The sequence below is a fragment of the Taeniopygia guttata genome, chromosome 10 (genome assembly GCF_048771995.1).
Source record: "Taeniopygia guttata chromosome 10, bTaeGut7.mat, whole genome shotgun sequence".
Classification (NCBI taxonomy): Eukaryota; Metazoa; Chordata; class Aves; order Passeriformes; family Estrildidae; genus Taeniopygia; species Taeniopygia guttata.
The window spans coordinates 20,748,421-20,767,193 of NC_133035.1; the positions used below are offsets into that span (position 1 = coordinate 20,748,421).

Sequence of the window (18,773 nt, forward strand, 5' to 3'; positions counted from 1 at the left end):
GAACCTGCTGGCCAAGGAGATTAGTGCTCACATTCATCTGTGAATAAAGCATCAGAAGGACAGAGGCTTCCTGAAGAACTGGATACATTACTAATTGTGCCATCAATACTAACTTTTGAAATCCTGGAAGGGAAGCTATGAGAAGAAGAAAACTGACCTAAAGTCACCACATGTAGAAATTTATCTCCATTTCTTTAGTGTGAAGCAAAGGTAAAAACAAGCCACAGAGCTTAGGCACAGCAAAGCATGAACTAATGAAGACTGCTTTTTGTGTGTTCATCCTGCTCTGTTCCACCACCATAATCCCAGCTTCCTCCACATTCCCTGCTGTCCACTGCCATACTCTGAACTCTACTTGTGAGCCCAAACTACCAACTGTGCAAGTGGCAGCATGCTCAGACAGCCACGTGCTGACAGCTGGCGTGCGAGCGGGGAGTGCAGGACAAACAGATGTGCACTGCTCCCATGAAGGCACTGACTCTGACCACTTGCCTGCTCCACCAACTTTCACAAAACTGGTAGAAGCTTGTTCATTTCAATGTTTAATTGAAATATTTTCAATGTTTTAGAAGGAAAGTGATTCCTGCAAACACAGAAGGTGTATTCGTGAGAAGAATTCGTACTGTGCACTCAAGCACCTCTAAGGGGATGGAGAAAAAAATAATACAAACTAAGAAGTTAGACCCAAACTAGCTCAATACTTTCACTAATCTTTTTTTGTCAACAGCTACTGTGCTGGTGTTGGAATCCAGAAAGTTCATGATTTTTGAGGGGGAAAGAAAAATCTTCTTCCACGTCAGTAAATTCTCTCCAGAATAAATTTTAGGCATTCATTTACACATAGCTTGCTCTCTTTCCTCCCATACACAGTTTCTGGGCTGATGGAGAGTCTCTATCACCTGCCCTTCTTCCCCAGGTACTTTTGCCTAACAGGCTGGAAGTTACTCTCTGCGTTTTAAACTAGCTACTACTGTTGGGTCTCTGTGTACTAAACAAACTACCTGAACTGCTTTGGGTTCCCATAGCATCTCCTCTCAAGGACTGGAGGCCTCTCTCTTCTGCCCATCAAGGAGCAGTGGAAAGTCCGTGATAATGCCTGTAGCAAGCACCCTGGGCTCTGCTAGAAGCAGCACCCACTAAGATCTCTGTACTCAGATGCCTATCACAAGAATGTATTACTGCATCTTTATCTGCTTCTGAGTTTCTTCTTCCTTTGCAAGATGCATCCCAGGAGTTACCTAGGAAGGTCTGTGCCTGAACACATACAAAGAGCACAAGCCACATCCCACAGAAACTCATGCTGATGAACCACTCTTCTGCGCTTCCCCTGGTGTCCAGCCATGCCCCTTAGGAGACACATTGCTCACACACATGCGGCTTCCCTGCTTTCACCAAAGAGCTGGCAATTGCTCACCATGCTCCTGTGATCCAGTCTACCATCCATTTACCACCACACCTGCTGAGGATGTGACTTGGGCATGCCAGCACGATAGACAATGAGGAAAAGTGGCAAAAGAACATGACAGGAAGTGGATGTTTTGTCAGGAAAGAAACAAAGATACACATCTCTATATCTGCAGAATGGGAGTAAGGCAGAAGGTCTCACAGCCTGGCCTTGCCAGATCACAGGAAAGAAAAGGAGGGGAGAAAAAAATTGTGTCCCACCTCAATAACTACTTGCTGGATAAATTGTAAGGACAGACACAGAGGCTGGATGCAGCCAACCACTATGGAGCCATCAAGGAGACAGAGAGGGTACTGGCCTGACACAGCAAAAGGGCCCCTACCCCATCAGAAGAAAGAGGAATCCCTGTCATTCTGGAACAGTGCCCAGCCTGCAGGGCTTTTCACAGTGGAACCAGAGCAACTTGGAATAGAAACAGCCTCGTCTCTGAGATCAGAGAATTTAAACCAGAGCTTGTTTTTTCTGCAGTCACAAGCCAGCAGGCACCAGCTGCAGAATTTGCCGCAGTGTGTGTGTGCGTGTGTTTCTGCGTGTGTGAGTGTGCAGCAGCCATGCTCCTCCCCTCCAAGCTCAGTGTCTGATCAATGACACACTGATTACAGCTCCCTCCTTTTTCCCCTCCCTACATCACTGACAGTCCCAGTCTGATCACTCTCAGCCCCCTCTCTTCTATATTAAGAAAGCTTTTGTTGGCATCACTACTGACTTCTTTTCATTGCTCCCTCCCTGGTTAATGAGGTTTTGCTTCTTCTCTTTTTCCCTCTTAGCCAAAACAACAGTATCTGACAGATATTCATGGCCATATACCCAGGTCTGTGCAAAGTGCCAAACTATGCTCTTGCTCCTTTAGTTCTGAACACTGGGGATAAAAGGCCATATTTTGAAATACTTCAACACATTTCAGCTCTAGCGTACAGATAATTTAACACTTTTAACTAGAAGCTTGCTGGTGGCGACACTAACAAATGCCAGAGATACCCTATTAAAATAGAACCTTGTGTCTGTGACTGCAGAGGTGTCATCATCACACAGTGCCACTGGTAATGCAGGAGAGCTAATGATAAAGAGACAGCTGGCCCCTTATCCCTCTGTGTTACAAGGGCAGTCCAGCAAGGTGAGGGATGACAAAGGACTACTGCTAGGAAAAAGAAAGCATTTTGTTACTCTCATTTCTTAAGCACAAAGTCCCTGCTTATAGCCTACAAGGATGAAAATCAGCTCCAAGATTGGCCATATCTTCTCCCTCTTCTGCCACTGAAAGGCTGCATCACTCACATTTTAGGAGAACCTTCCCTTTTTCCTCTCCCACTTACTGGACTCATTTGGATGCTTTTTGGTTTACATTTGGAAGAATGTACTATTGTGAAGCTTAAAGTCAGACTTCAAGACTACTCATATGCAAGTGTGAAGCACCAAAGGACAGAGAAATTGCAAAATAAGATAGGCCTTATATCTCTGTTCCATCAAATCAATAGCACGACAGTCCACCTTAACAACCCTCCCCCCTCCTGCCTGGCATTAGCCTCATTCCAGCATCAGCTGAACGGTGATACAGACGCTAATACTGTCTTTCGCCAAGCCTCGCCCAAAGGCAGCATCTGTGAGATGCCTTATACCGCTTCCTCCGTTCTCCAGCACCACACCATCTTCAGGGTCAGAAGACTATACTGGAATAAAACATAATGCTGCAGGACCTCCTTACGTTCCTGACATGCAGAATACCTTCTCCAGATTCTTCTATTAAACCCATCTTCATACGTCCTTCTTTGTGTTTGCGCTAAGGACACAAGTGCAGCAAACAGCTGAGCAGCTGGGGAATTTGGGTTTTGTTCCTATACTCGAGCACAAGCAGCTGAGAAGGGGGAAGGTCCGCAGATCATAGAAACCCCAAGCTCCATCCGCAGCCACCTTCCCCTCTTATTACTTATCCCTCTCAACCCCCCAGATTCCAAGGAAATAAACCCGCACCCACTGTAACCGCTCCGCGCAGGTGCGTTTCCTCACCTGCGCCTCTGCCAGGGCTGCGCAGCGCCAGCAGCTCACCGGGACCGCGCACAGGAGCGCAGAGCCCGGACAGGTCCGCTTGCCGTCACCGATATCCCCCGTTACCTCCCCAGAAGGGCCCGTCCTCCCCGGCTGACCAACGTCTTCCAAAGCAACGAGCACTATCCGAGCGCGAACAAAGCGCCGCCGCCTCCATCCCGCAACCTCCACGATACCGGGGCTCCTCACTCCCGACCGCCCCGGCACCTTTCGCTGCTCGCCCCAGGCCGGTGGGGAAGGAAGATGCACCTACCATCCTGGCCGGGAAGCGACGTCGATCGGCTGCCCCGAGCGCGGAGGATGCGCCGGCACGGCCCGGGCTGCGGCGAGCGGCTGCCGTGTCACGGAGGCGGGGAGGAGCCGCCGCGGCCCCACCCGTGCGCAGCGCGGCTTAACCCTGTGCGGACCGCGGAGCGCCCGCAGCGGCGGCCTCGGGCACCCCCACGGGCGGCCTTGCCTGCTCCGGTGCTCCGCGGCCAGCCCAGTGAGGCGCTGGCCCGCGATCTCCGGGCAACGGCTTGGACAGAGATGCTGTCCCGCGCTGCGAAGCACCCAACAAGGGTCAAATTGCGGCCCGCGCTCCGAAATAGCTGACACGGGTCAAACCCCAGCCAGTTGGGTTCCGGTGCTGGCTGAACACTTTTCACACCACTCTTAGGCCTCACGGGCCTCTCTCTCCTCACGGGCTCCCGGAGGGGCGCTCCTCATCCCACCTGGGGTGCCTTCGGCTTAAGTGTCTCAAACTGGAATCTCACGTCGGACTCCAGCTGCCGAGCTGCTCCTCCAGTTAAAGACAAGCGACACGAACCACCCCAGCTACCCAGTCGGGGACAGATGATTGACACCACACACCAGCACCTGGCTGCTCATGCACAGACACGGGCCAGCGGTGAGCTTGGACCGCACTGGACAGACAATGGATGTGAATGAATGAGGCAGGAATACCACATATTCGACCTCTGGAGACCTATTTCCAGCATATTTTCAAATAAATGTTTACATTGTTTCCTGAGAACTTTGCAACTTGTTTCATAATCAGCATCAGCTCCAAGGTACTTGCAAATAATTGTGCCTCCTTGTTTCTGCTTTGCTGGGTTCAGGCATCCCGGTCCAGCATTGGAATGTACATGTTACTTCATGGTGTGCTAGTTTGCAACACCAATTAAAAAAAAAAAAATTTTCCCCCACAGCAAAAACTGAAACCACTCTCACTGTCCTGCTTGCCTTACACATGACGCTGGCTTACTCCTAGATTCCAGAATTAGCTGTGAAAGCTGGAGATGTCCTGCCAGCTCCACAGCAGGTCTCCCTCTCATTTTAGAAGGACTATCAAACACAATGAAATGCTCAGAAATAAAAATATCACTGAATTTTAAAAGTTAAACCCCCCCCTCAAACCAGAACCTTCTTTTCTGTAGCTTTCAGATGATGTCAATCACTGGCAAATATCTGTAAACCTGAGGAAAATCAATGCATTGGATCAAACATCTTATTTCTGTATGTTTTGGACACATAACATAGCATTATATTTAAAAAAGACCCAAGGTTAAAATATTCTCAAAGGACAAACTATGAAGAAAATAGCTGCATGCTATAGGTCCCCTGTGCACTACAATGGACATTCTTTGAAATAGAGGGGGGTCATTATCACTACCCATTGTACTTGTCATCCTGCTATAACCGGTATAACACAAGTTGAAGAGTTTTGCATAGTCAAAGTGAAAAAGGAGTCAGAAGTAAAAAGCCAAGTAAACAAGTGGGAATGCAGATGACTGCAAACCAAATGTGCAGTCCCCTCTTTCAGTTTAAAGATGCATAAGTTGAGCAAAAGATATTACCTTAAAGGTGCTGCTATGTAGCAGTGCTGAAGACAAAGCAGGAGGATGCATTTGCTATTATTGCTTCATATAAACTTGGCTTCTTAATATTTGAGTTTACATCATTCACTTCAGTGTAAGAACTGCTCCAGGTGGGTAGCCCAGTGACAATTTCATCCCTTGGGCAGTTCTTGGGGTCTTTTCTAATAAGCCCATAACACTGAGACATGTCTGTCACTTCAGAGAGCAGTGCCAATGGTTCAGGAGGGAAGGGAGGGGATTACATAATCTGGCTCTAGAATTGACCCACACTAGAAATTGCACTGCCATCAGCAGATTTTTCAGAGCACTCCAGAAGGCAGCTCCCATTGCACACTCAGGAAGGGCATATATCCCAGGCCATTTCAGACAGTGACACACAACTCTGCAAGTCTTTTCCTTTTCTACACCCACTACAACAGTGATCAAATTTAGCTCCTAGCAGGATATCTGGAGCAACATGATCTCCTTCCCCATTGATTTTTTTTTTAATATTGATATATTCTATTTCAAGAAGCAAAATTAGATTTTACTGTCTAATCAGGACATCTCCTGATATTAGTACTTGCTTCAAAATTCCTTCAAATTAACACCCATGCAAGTACACCTTAAAGCATGGACTAGCCAGATATCCTTTAAAACCTTTTAAATATATAAACAGACCAATTTATTATCTTCCATCCATGATCTTATTTTACAAGGAAACAATATTGTTTCAACAATATGTCATGGCCTTTTCTCTTTTGCCACAAAATACTTCTTAAGTCACAAAAATTTTGCATCTTCCAGTTGTTATTGAGGATTTACATCAGAAACAGCTATCTCCATGAAATTAATGTCTGAAGGGAGGTGCATCTACTACATCTCTAGTTTCCCTCTCACTTTCTACTCTTGGTTACATGTTCACACCCCAGCCAACTGGAATGCATATTTTTATACTTTGCAACTGTTTTTTTACAAAGCAAAAGTAATTTACAAGTGGTTTTCACAAAGCACAGTTCTTGGCATATGTGTACTGTTTGACCCGCAAAACACTTCTCAAAACTGAAGAGCAGCTGCTGCCTTCACCATGCACCTGTTATTCAAGTAGCCTAAGAAGCCTCCTGCACACATGTTCTCTGAGGCAGCCCTCCTGCCTTCATATGCTCAGGTAGCAGCTGCAGATAATCTCTTTTTAGCTTTTCAAGAAAACAACATTTAGCATTAAGCCTAAAAATAATCATCAAAAGCAAAAGGGAACTAGTAAGGGAAGCACTCACTGATTTTCAAGGCTCTTCCACTTCCTAAAAAAAGGGCACTGAGCTTCTACCAGGAAGACCTAGAGCTATGATCAAGGTAATTCCCATTTCCTCAGTCCTTCAGGAGAGAAGGAGATTCATCTGACAGTTATAGAACCTCACAGACCAGACACCAGGACCAATACTAAGATAAGCCTCATTGAAGTTATCTTGAGTGGTCCAACAACCACTCAAACATAAAAGGTTAAAGACACTACTATTCTCTGATGCAAGGATAGATTTATTTTAGGTATTGAATTAGAAAAGAGATACGGAGTTTTTCCCTATTTATGCTGAAAAACTTCAAACCATTTTTTTCCATTTTGTCAAACTGACAATTGTGGTTTGAAACAAAGATCCTCTCTTTGGGCTGTTCCCTGTCCTCATGGCTTTGAAAAGGCCACAAAGCTTCCTGGGATGTTAGGTGTAGGTCCTTTCTGACTAGGATATGGAATTAAACTGTTAAAAATGTGAACACTTATTTCATGACTACATACCTTAGCCAGTATCACACTGACAGGAATGTCCTGGATCATAAATAATAATAAGCTATAGACAGGGTCTTTCCCTAGGCCAGCATAAATATAAAGAGTCAGTTCTTGAAATGTTTTTCTATTATTTTCAAATGCCAGGGTCACATCTCCATGTTTTTCTCTACTATGATGTTTACAATAGTTTTATATAAATTAAGGCTGTATGTTTTTATGAAGTATGAGATATCAAGAACTACAGCTAAAGCACAAGTCTTACCATGAGTCTAAAGGTCATGCTTCTCTGAACAAAAGCTCCAAGCTGTCTACCATCTTAAGCTCAAAAGCATTTGATTTTCTTAAAAACTCTAGGCCAAAGGCTTTAATAAGAAAATATATTCTAATCAAGAATATACTATCTTCTAAAAGCCTTGGGACAAAGAATAACCACGGCCTGACCCAGACATAGCCCAGATATTAATTTGAGTAAAATATATTTATTTGTCCACACCTTTGTGTGAACTGCAGAGTTCTACCGACCTCTCCATTAGTCTGCATCCCAGCTTTCAAGCTCTCCTGCACAAGGCTATCAAAGTACATCCAAGAGCAGAGGCATTAAGCTCTCACCACAGCACACAGGACAGAAAAAAACTGCCAAGAAGCAGAAGGATTTGTTTGCATTTGGAAGATTTCTTTGCTTTGACTATCTAGTTACTGATTTCCACAGGCTATCGGCTTTCAATCAAACAAAAGAACCGATGACTTGTTCAAGTCTTTGGCAAATCACTCACAAAATCCTCTTGGCTATCTTCATTTCTGTCTAGGTACAGCAATTTTTACACTTTTCTACAGGCTTTACTAGGATGTATTTAAACGCCACTCCTTTTTGCTGAATACTGTATCTTTCTCTGCAACTGTTGTATCTCCTTTCTTATTTACAGGTATATGTATCTTTTTAATCTGTATGTTAGCTTAAATTCTGACCAAAGAGGTGTTTCCCACTTTTGTCAAGTTTCCTTATTTTTAAATAACCATTTCTGAAATACAGTGACATCCCTTATGTTGTCAGTATGGTTCTATTTAAATTAGTCTATTTAAATACTTTGATCCCTAAAGTATTTTATTCTTTCAGGTTGCTTTGCAGGTACATTTATATATTATTATTATTGTTGTTGTTAAATATAACAATACAGTTACATATTTAGGCTTCTCTTCCTTAATTTGAGAATGATGTTTTCATCTTTCTGATGCTTCAGGGCCCAAGAAGTGTTTATTATCTGAGCTATTGAGAATTCCATTCCATTTAGTTTTGTATAATTTTTTTCTTCAAGTAAGGTTTTACTTTTGTGGTAATAGCATCCCTAATGCAGGCCCAGAGAGACTGTCAGCACCTACTATCAACCTCTTTTCCAATTCCAACTTTAAACAAATTCATGAACCCTGTGAATTTTCAGTGGCAACATTCTGGTCCTTCTTGCTTCAGAAAATAAGGTTTTAAAAATGGTGATCTTAATTTAACTCAGCAACTGCAAACCTTTAGGGAACACAATGGAAGATGACCTGTCTAGAACTCTCGATGGAAAGGATAAAGAGGTTTATAAATCAAGGCTGTAAAACTGGAGCAAACATAAGCAGTACTAAGAGGCCAGAAGGAACATGAGAAGAGGGATTGAGGCAAATAGCAGAGCACGGAGAGAACAACAGTGTGCTCCTATATGAGTGCAACACGGCTCCTTAGCACCCAGAAGGGTGGCAGATGAGAGAGGGGGACCAGGATCAAATCCCAGTGATTTCTTAGTGACACTGGGATAAAACCCCAGTGTTTTCCTAATTACACTGGGCTCAAGAATAGACTTCTCCCAGAGCATTTCCAAGAAGCAGCATACATCTATAATGCCTTCTGCCAGCGCTGGAGTTGGCTGTCCTTCTAAGCCCAACACAAAGGCACCCCTAGACACAACAAAGCTTCTCACATTTCCCCTCAGACACAGAGAGCAAAGAAGAAGGGACAAGCCAGGTCTGTGACTGAAATTAAGAAAGAAATGCAACCAAGGCAATATGAGAGAAATTACATGAGCAAATCCTAGTGCAAGATTCCTTTTTGTGCAGAGGGAGTTTTCTCCTTCCAGACATGCTTAACTGACTCAAATCCCATTCTTGCCCTGAACCAGACAGTAACCTGTTGGAAAAGGTACCAGATGCCCCAAAAATGGCTTTCCTGGGAACCTGCTCCTTTAACTCTGTCTTCAAGGCCTGAACAGAAGTGCAAAGGCTGCTAACACCCTTATGGAGAGCAGCGTCATTCCAGAGGCACCAATAACAGCAGGTCCCCTGCCTGTTATTTGGGTAGCAAATGCCACAATGCTCTACAGACAAGGAGCTGGTAGGACAGCTCTGACAAAAAAATCACAGCAGGATCTTAAGAGAGAGGCAATAGGCATCAGTGGCAACAATGAAGGTGATGCAAATGGCAGGCAGGAGCTAAGCCTGGCAGAGAAACCAAAAGGAAGGCTGCGGAGAGGGTAGAGTAGAATTTAGAACTGGCAGTGGCACAAGTAAAATTGCCAAGATAACATACAGTTGGGAAGGTTGACAACGCTCTGAATATAATTCCATGTTTACATGGCTGTGACATTGACTGGAGATGACTTGCTTAAAAAGGGGTATATTTTTTATTGGCCCATAGCATGGGTTCATAAAACCACCAGAGGTGCTTCTTTTTTTTGTGTAACATTTAGAATTGGAAACCAAGATGTTGACATGCAGACATTTTTATGTAAGCAATACAAAACAGCTTTGACACATTTCGTGAGGCTGGTTCAGGCAGTTTTAACAGGCATTGTTTGGAGGCTTCTCTCAGAATGAATCCAGGTTTGAAGACAAAGTGAAAATTCTAGGAAAAACTAATAGTGACAGGATCTAGTTGCTACCACATGCAAAGACACCACAGAAATAACCATACGCTATTATTACAGAACAGAGATTGCTCTTTCAGGCATGTTTTAAATTTAAAGAGATAAAACGTTAGTCCTTCCAAACTAGTGCTAGTAAATTGTGTGCGTGTTTAGAATGTCATGGCTTCTAGACACTTTCTGCTTGTAATCTGCTTAGTCAAAGAGAAGGAAAAATATGAGGAATATGCAAATATTCTTCAGACATGGATCAAACAGGACATCCATTTCAGGCACTATTCCCTCCTGCGTTTTTGCTCTCCTGTATGATAAGATCAGCACTGCAGCACATGCTTTCCTGCAAAGATCTAGCTCAGATGAAACCAGAGAGGGAAAACAAATAGGGGGTGAGGATGTGGTGAGGGGAGGAAGGGAAATCAATAATCACTTTGAATTATTCATCCCCATGAAACAGGAATAAAAATGCAAGCAAATGCCATCTTTAGAACAGTGATCCCAGGAGAATTTTCTTTATAGAAGTCTGTCTACTGCAGATTTTTCTACAGAATCATTAGTACTCTCTAAAACTTCAGAGGCAAAGAAGTAGCAGTAAGTCAAATTCAAAGGATTCACTTACCTGAAGGCACATAACATTGTAAATAGTAATTGTAAATTTCCACATTAGCTACTGTCAGAGTGAAGGCAAACAAAATCCAGAATAGGCCTTAGTTTACAAAACACTGAGAAACCGTGAGATCAGGTCATGTGAAAGAAATACATGTCCTTGTCCTATTGTGTTGTTCAGAGATCTTTATCTTTTTTTTTTAACCATGAGAAATTTAAGCCTCATCCAACTCGACCATCCTAAAAAGTTCCACCAACATCACTGTTGCAATGATGAGTTGTTGTTGAGATGAGTACTAACATCACTGGAGCAAACTCCACTGTTTAAAATCAATTCAGAATGTATTCCACCAAAGCCATTTAAAAAAGGCCTGAGAAATCAAAACCGTTGAGTTATTCCCAAGCTACTACTTCAAGCACAGCCCAAGCTCAAGATTTTTAAAAGGTAACAAAGAAAAGGTAAATTTTAAAAGGTAACAAGGGAACAACCAGTCACACCTACCAAGACACAAAGTAATAAAGAAAAAAACCCCAAAATATGCTTGTTTTATATTGTGTCCTGAAGAAAGGTCCAACCCTTTCCCAAAGATCTCAATTATTTTCCTTTTCTATCAAATTCATGGGTTAATCTTCCCTCACGGTCCATTCAAACACATCTTGACCTCTCAAATCTTCTATATGACAGACACAGCAGGCCTGGCTCAGCTCAATGCACTCCCTCCTCTGTCCTTGAAGGATAAGAAAGATTGTTCCAGGATAAACCCAGTTATTTTTTGCCTCCATATAAATTTCAACATTTTGAATTCCATGAACTGCCAGCAATATTTAACCACAGCATCTGGTTTCAGAAGCAAGAGTAACAATTTAGTAAGGCAAGTTCTAACTTTAGAAATACAACCAGTGAATTCACAACTGGGGTGATTTCAACTCTAGGAGTTTTGAGCTAAGAAACTCGCAAAATTGGAAAGTTAATTATGTGTGGCGATAAAATGCAGAAAACACAGGAGAAACATTTCCAAACATTATTTTTTACTGTTTTGTATAAGGACTAATTCTGAGCAGAAAAGAACTATATTGATTTATTTCTAGTTGAATAATTATATCAAAACAGTCTGGTTTGTGAAGACTTACTCTCCAATAAGTATGCCTGCATCAGGAAATCTCCCTCTAGCACGTTACTGACAGCTTTGCTAGCAGCTCCCACACACATCAGACCTAAGCAATGACAGGAGAAAGAGCAGGTGGATCACAGCAGTGACCTGTACTGCCTTGGCTTTCCACCACAGCAGTGTCCCACCACTCCTTCACCAGAGAAGCCCCACACAGAACACCTATGGCAGAGACGTCTTTCACTACAATTTACCACCACAGTGGTAGTGGCAGCAGGAATTACTGACTGTGCTGACTATTTCCCCTTAATGAACATGTGTGTCTGTAGTGTTCTACTGTTTAGGCCAAGTTCTCTTCATAAACAACTTGGACGTATGACTCAAAGGGATAATAAGTTTGCCAGTTATACTAAATTAAGTGTAGCTGTTGACTCCCTTGAAGGCAGACAAGTCCTGCAGAGAGGGCTTAACAATTCAGAGAGTTGGGGAATCACCAACAGTACAAACTTTGAGGAGAGGTGTTGGATTCTAAACCTGGAATGGGGTGACCCTGGATGTATGGACAGACTGGGGATGAGAGGCTGGACAGCAGCATTGTGGGAAGGGATATGTGGGTCCTGGTTGATGGCAAGTTGAATACATCAGCAATGCCCTGGCAGCCAGGATGACCAAGGGTGTCCTGGGGGACATCAGGCCCAGCATCACTGGCTGGGTGAGGGACGTGATTGCCCTTGCTCTGCTCTGGTGTGGCCTCACCTTGAGTCCTGGGATCAGCTTAGGGTGCCACAATACAAGAAAGATCTGGAGCTATTAGAGAGCATCCAAAGGAGAGCCACAGACATGGTGAAGGGCCTTGGTGGGAAGCCATCCTGAGGTCAGACCTCATGGGACTCTGCAGCTTCCTTATGGAGGGCAGCATGGATCTCTGCTATCTGTGACAGGACCTGAGGGATAGTCTGGAGCTGTGTCAGGGGAGGTTTAGGCTGGGTGCTAGGAAAAGGTTCTTCCCCCAGTAGGTGATTAGGCACTGGAACAGACTCTCCAGAGCAGTGGTCACAGTCCCAACACTGCCAGAGCTCAAGGAGTGTTTAGACAACAATCTCAGACACATACCCAGGGGTTGGACTTGATGATCTTTGTAGATCGGTTCCAACTCAGGATACTCTATGTTTCTATGATAATTACCTGTGGTTTATAACAGACCGGTCACGTGTTCAAATAAAAAACCCCACCTTTTTTTAAAAGTCTACATAAGACAAAAATCCTAGCACCTCTCCCCAAAAACCCACAAGCAATAGCTAAAGCATACATTTGGTCTAAAAAAAAAAAAAAAAGGAACTATCTTCAGGTAGTGACTTCCTTTTCTTTGCAGTGTTCTTAGTATTCCAAAGCTCAAACTCAGGAACTGACCCATTGTTCCACTACTGTTTCATACAGACCAGAAGGATAAAGCAAAAAGTAAAAGGAAATCACAGGTGGGTTAGAGATGTGTGGTGTGGATCCTCTGCAATAACATACATCCTGGCAAGAAATCAGGAAAAGCTGATTGCCTGTCTACACAATCCCCCAAAGTTTCCATATCAACTGGCAAGGCATTCCACTACATCACACAGAATGAAAACAAGTTGGTACTTCAAAAGAAAGAATCCTCTAGACCCAAGCCATTAATGATCCCCATTAACTCCACTTCAGAATTCCTGATTTCTAGCACAAAGACTATTATCTTTTCTTAATATCAATTAGAAAGCATTTAATCTCAGATTACCCAAGAAAGAAGTAACATCAGACCAGGAGGGGAAAATGATGCCTTAAGTCTGCAACTGAAGTTCTTACAGAGGGAGAAAAGAGGCATATGTTCCAACAACGCCATAGTTAACAGAGCAAGGCAAAATCCTGTAAACTGAGCCAGTCAGACTGAGGGACAACTGTTTTCTAAGAAGGTAGGAATTATGGCATTAAAATTACAATAGCACATGACAACAATTAATCTCGGGGCAAAATAGGATTAACATGTTCCATCCACACAGTTTTTCTACTTTTCAGAATCTGGACCTAGCAGAAAATTTTATTTCCCAAAAGAGCAGCTCAGATTCTGGATGAGATCACTACAGGAATTCTGTTTGGACCCATTGCCTGCAGAAGCAGCGCAGCAGCTTTGTCCTTCTTGGCCAAGGGCCTGCCACAGTTACCAGGGTATACGAGCACCTAGTGCTGATGGCATGGCTTGTTTCTCTGGCATCTGGCACATCAATGCCACTCATTACTCTGCACTGCAACAGTGAGATAGGCACATTTGCCAGCTGTGAGTACCTTTCCACCCACAAAGCCACCATGGGAAGTGCAGCAGAACCTGAGGGCCAAGACCTGAGGTCACATACAGTAAAGACTCAGCCCTGGTCCTCAGCCTACAAAGGACACCAGCACTGGAGCACCCCAAACCACTCACCTGAGCACAACACTTGCGTACACAGAAATTGAGAGCAGCTGGTCAGAGACTCACTCTTTGAGTCCCCACCAATACCAGCAATTCTTTAAAAGCAAAGGAAAGGGAGCTGCATTCACAACAGGGTAGAGAGAAACAAACCAAGAAATCTGTAAGAAAATTATACACAGCTGCTGAAACTCACATTTTAAAGATTATTTTTCTACTTAATCCTGCTTCCCCTTTGCTCATCATATTTATCTTAGCAAGGTCCAGCTGACTAGGAGTAGAAAAGCCTACTCTAAGCCACTGTTTCCAGGCACACTAGAGAAAAGTGGATAGAACCAAAGTGAAATAATGAAACACAACTTATAAATAAGGCTTTCCTTCCAAAATCTGGATGTGACTGATATCAGAATTCCAGCAATATTTGAAAACAAAAACAACAAATAAAACCAAACCCAAACCAAAAAAAGCACCCAGAAACTTGTATTAACTTGTATTAAGTATCTCTAGCTCCAACAGCTCTGCTAAACATAGAACAACACAAAAACTATGAAAACTTCAAAAGCAGCATGTATTAGAACTTCTCTTATTTAGGAGGTCTCTACTTTGTTGCTGCAGCTGCTGTGCTTACAATGCACATGGCCATCAAGAGAATGCTGCCTTTGTCAAACTAAAGAAATGTCACTGCAAGACAAAAAAATACTGTAATGGACAACATGAAATAGCTACCAGAGCAAAGTTTAAAAAACTGCTCTGCATCATACAGATCAGCCATAAACTGTTATCCAGTGGATGAGAGCTGCTAATTTTATAAGATGGAGAAAACGGTATCTTCAACAGCCTTTCCTGATTTTCTGCTGGCATTCAGTGGAAGCACATCTTCTTCCTCCCCCCAACCACTCCTTTTTTTTTTTTTTTTTTCCTTAACTGGTTCACTCAGTATTTTTGAAGAATTCTTGTTTGAAAAAAAAACCAACACAGATAGGGAGGGACCTCTGAGGGGGAAAGGGCAATCAATTTGGCTTGACAGACGACTGATCTGAACTAGTAAGATATTCCCTTTGATCTTACCTTTTTTTTTTAAAGCTTAAAAAAGTCTTCCCCTCAATATTCAGCAGAGGAGCTTAACAGAAGGACAGAAGCTAAGAAAATTTGGTTCTTTTATAAGAATGATGCTTTCTATGAGTATATCCTGTATGATTCATTGAAGTCTCAGCAATTTCAAATGTTCAAAAATTTGAGTTGCAGAGGGTCAATTTAAAACTTACTGACTGAAAGTGGGGGTGGGCTAAAATTCATGTAACAATGTTTGGGCAGAATAGCACAAAATAAAAAAAACTGGTGTTTGCTGAGCCTATGCTGAGCTGAAGCTCAAAAGGGCTCACTGTGGCTTTGGTTTCTTATTTTCACACCATAGCGTTTTGGGTGTCACAGTGAGAACTTCAAAACACATGGTAGGAACAAAAGAACAGTTTGAAATACAACAGGCAAACAGAGATGAAGACTGACAAATCCCTGGCCTGCCAAAGCAGCATCAGTATACTGGCATCAGATGCATCATATGAATCCCATCTTCCCATCTACTCATGGGAAGCACCATTCCTATGAAGGAATCAATTTTTCACAGCTGCTCTGGTTCTATTAGCTCCTCCACTGAATATTGAGGGGAAAATTCTGTTCAGCTTCATAAAATAAAAGGGAATTCTGAGAATGTGCAACGTCCAGAGGAGGTCTCTTGCACAAAAGCAAAACCATGTAAGACTATATAAAAGCACTTCTTTTACCAACTTTAGCAGATGTTTTAATGCTATCTCATTTTAAAACTAAGTTCTGCAGGTCAAATAGAACCAGAAACATTCAGTAAATATTTATTTTCTGTAGTTGAAAAAAATTAAAACATATTTTGGAGACAATAAAATTTTAACAATGGTGGGCGATTGCAGCATTCAGACCAAGCCTATGCAAAATATAATTTCTTGTACAAGATCTAAGATTGACTAAGAAGCTCTCAGCTTCCACTATGAGCTCCACTACTCTGGCATTTAAGTCCTAGGAGACTGGAAAACCCATCAGCAGTAAAGATTCAAATAGAATACTAAATTAATGTCAATCAGCATGGCTTTACAGAAAATATGACCTTCCTTCTTAATAAAAACCAAATAAGCTTGTCAAAATCTCAAAGGTTGTATTGATATAGTGCAATCATTATTTTCTAAGTAATGTCATATTAACCTACACCATGACTTGTGCTGCTCATTGTATATTTGCAGACTACCCGAAAAGGAGGAAAGCAGACTGGTGGCAAAGTTTATGGATAGTACCAAGTATGGCTGCAGATGAACCGCCAGAGAAACTTCACACTGCTGAGTTTCATTTGCCCCTTTATTTATCAGTATAAATCTTATATGAAGTTACACTAGCTATTGCTAACCAGAGCTAACTCTTAACACTGGGGTATCTTGAGGTTATAAGCTCAGTTCTATTCGTGAGTCAGGTCACTGCTCAGCAGCAGTCAGAAGTCAGGAAAGGAAGGAAAAAAACCTTGTGCCACTGTGTAAATGCATAGCTCTAGCCCACGTTGAACACTACATACTTCTGTTCCCAGCATCCCAAAGAAGTAGATCTGGAAGGCATTAATATAAAATATAAAATGAAATATCTGGAATAGATTCCCTATAAGAAACCATTAGGTAAGTCTGGCCTCTGCAATCTGGAGAAATCATGAGAAGGCAAATATGCCAGACCTATAACATAACCAGATTGGACAGGATTGTCCAATATAGGAAGGTATATCAAAATGAGACCAGACAGGAATAAGAATCCAAGCAAATAAGATACAGTTGCAGGTTTCTTCCTGTGACAGGTCCATGAACCATTCTATTTCTTGCTTACCTCTACTTCCTGGGAAAAACTGAAAAACTTTGTGGAAGATGAAAAGTGCTGTTACTAAACAGGTAGAAAACCTATTCTCCATAGGCTGGAAAGAGATATGAGCCAGGATAGTACAAGGAAGAGATATTTTACGGACTCATCTTACACTCCTGCCCGTGCATCTTTTTTTTTTTTTTTTTTTTTTTTTGTCACTGTACACTGTGTGTACCTTTGGCTTGAACCAGTACCAATACCCGCCCTAACATGCAGCAGCCTTAGAGAAGATTCTGCTACAGAACACAGGAGTAGCTGATTAAAGTATGTCTAACTGGTAGATCATAGGGGTGCTTGCAAGTCCCACTGAGATATTCTTTACCAGTTATCCAGGAGAAACATCTAAGGATGCTTGTGACAGGAATCAACTGGAAACAGCAATGCTTGGGATTCTTGTACCAACAAGAAACAGCAAAAGTTTGAAAAAAAAGTTTGAAAAGAACCCTAAAATTATAAAGATTCTTTACCACCAAAGTAGTCAGTAAAAAAATAGCTTCTCAAGTAGAAACTGCAAAGTTAAAACAGCATTTAAAACTGCCGCTATATTCCAAAGGGTATTATCTCGTAGTACATGTGGAATGCAGACAAGACTGTTCCCAGTTCACATTTTGAGCTTCTTCTAGATTGTATTATCAGTTGTGACCTGAAATTTCACTTGTAGCAGTCTTCCCCACTTCCTCCCCACAAACCATGCCATAACCATAGCTTACTGCTGTCACTGAGAGAAACCTGTCTTGCATGCAAGATATACCACCATCAAGTAAATCCTGGGATTATAGCATAAATCTTCAGTTTAAGCTTTTCAACATTCAAGATACACCATCTCCTGCACAATCTTCCTATACAGATGGTCATTTTCCACAGTCCCATATAGCTGCTTAACACATTTTAAATTGTAGCCATTATTCTCACACACGCTCCTTGTGCCTCTGACAGATCATCTTGCTGCATTTCAAGACCCATGCTTACTGAATAAACATGGGTCCAGACAGGAAATTGCAAGTATCTAACTTGAGGCAAAGCTTCTTTTTAGACCCCCATAATCCCAAAGACTTTCTCTGTCTGGATGTTCTGGCCTTAAGTGCTGCCAGGGAGATTTATTAGAGAAATTATGTGTGCCACATGTACACACTTGTCACAAACCCTATAGTAATACCTCTGGTCCAAAGGCCAGTCCATGTCTACTAGATCCCCAGACCAGAATCTCTCACATTTCTTACTGCTAAGCACATCAGAAGCAGAAGCTACTGGGAGGCAGCTATGCTTTTCCTTTTCCAAAAAAGATACTAGATACAGATACTATGCAGCACTAGCTGGAATGTATAGTCCCATGGAAAATTCTGTAGGTGTGTAAGGCTCTAAAGAAGAGTGGCAGTGTGACTAACACCAGGTTAACCTTCAAGCTTTCAGTTCAGGACCACATGTTTATATACACAGTTTATATCAGAACTTCTGTTTACCCATCCTTCTGTCAGTAACTTCTGCATACCAAAGCCTGGCCCCTAATTCTGTGGCCAATAGGCTTTCTTAAACAGACTTCATAGACTTTGACTCTCTAAATATTTTTGCTTGGTAGACTAAACCACACATCTACATGTTTTCTGATCTCTTTGAAGAACTACAAGACATTTGAAAAGCAGAACTTCCCTTTGCAGAACCAATGGTGACTCTTCCCAGATAGACAC

The 18,773-nt window shown here is 42.4% G+C and overlaps 1 protein-coding gene across 9 annotated transcripts in view; it reads right to left on the reverse strand.

Moving 5' to 3' along the window:
• Window positions 1–18,773, reverse strand: part of MAP1A (microtubule associated protein 1A) — a 52,901-nt gene that overhangs the window by 28,156 nt on the left and 5,972 nt on the right. The window contains exon 1 of one of the 9 annotated variants that reach the window (XM_030281933.4): window positions 3,762–3,900. The exons of 6 other annotated variants lie outside the window; for them this stretch is intronic. The gene's annotated coding sequence lies outside the window, so the exon portion shown is untranslated. Of the gene's footprint in view, window positions 1–3,469; window positions 3,633–3,761; window positions 3,901–18,773 lie in introns of those variants that run through there. 2 more of the 9 variants (XM_030281931.4, XM_072934033.1) reach the window with 2 other exon arrangements.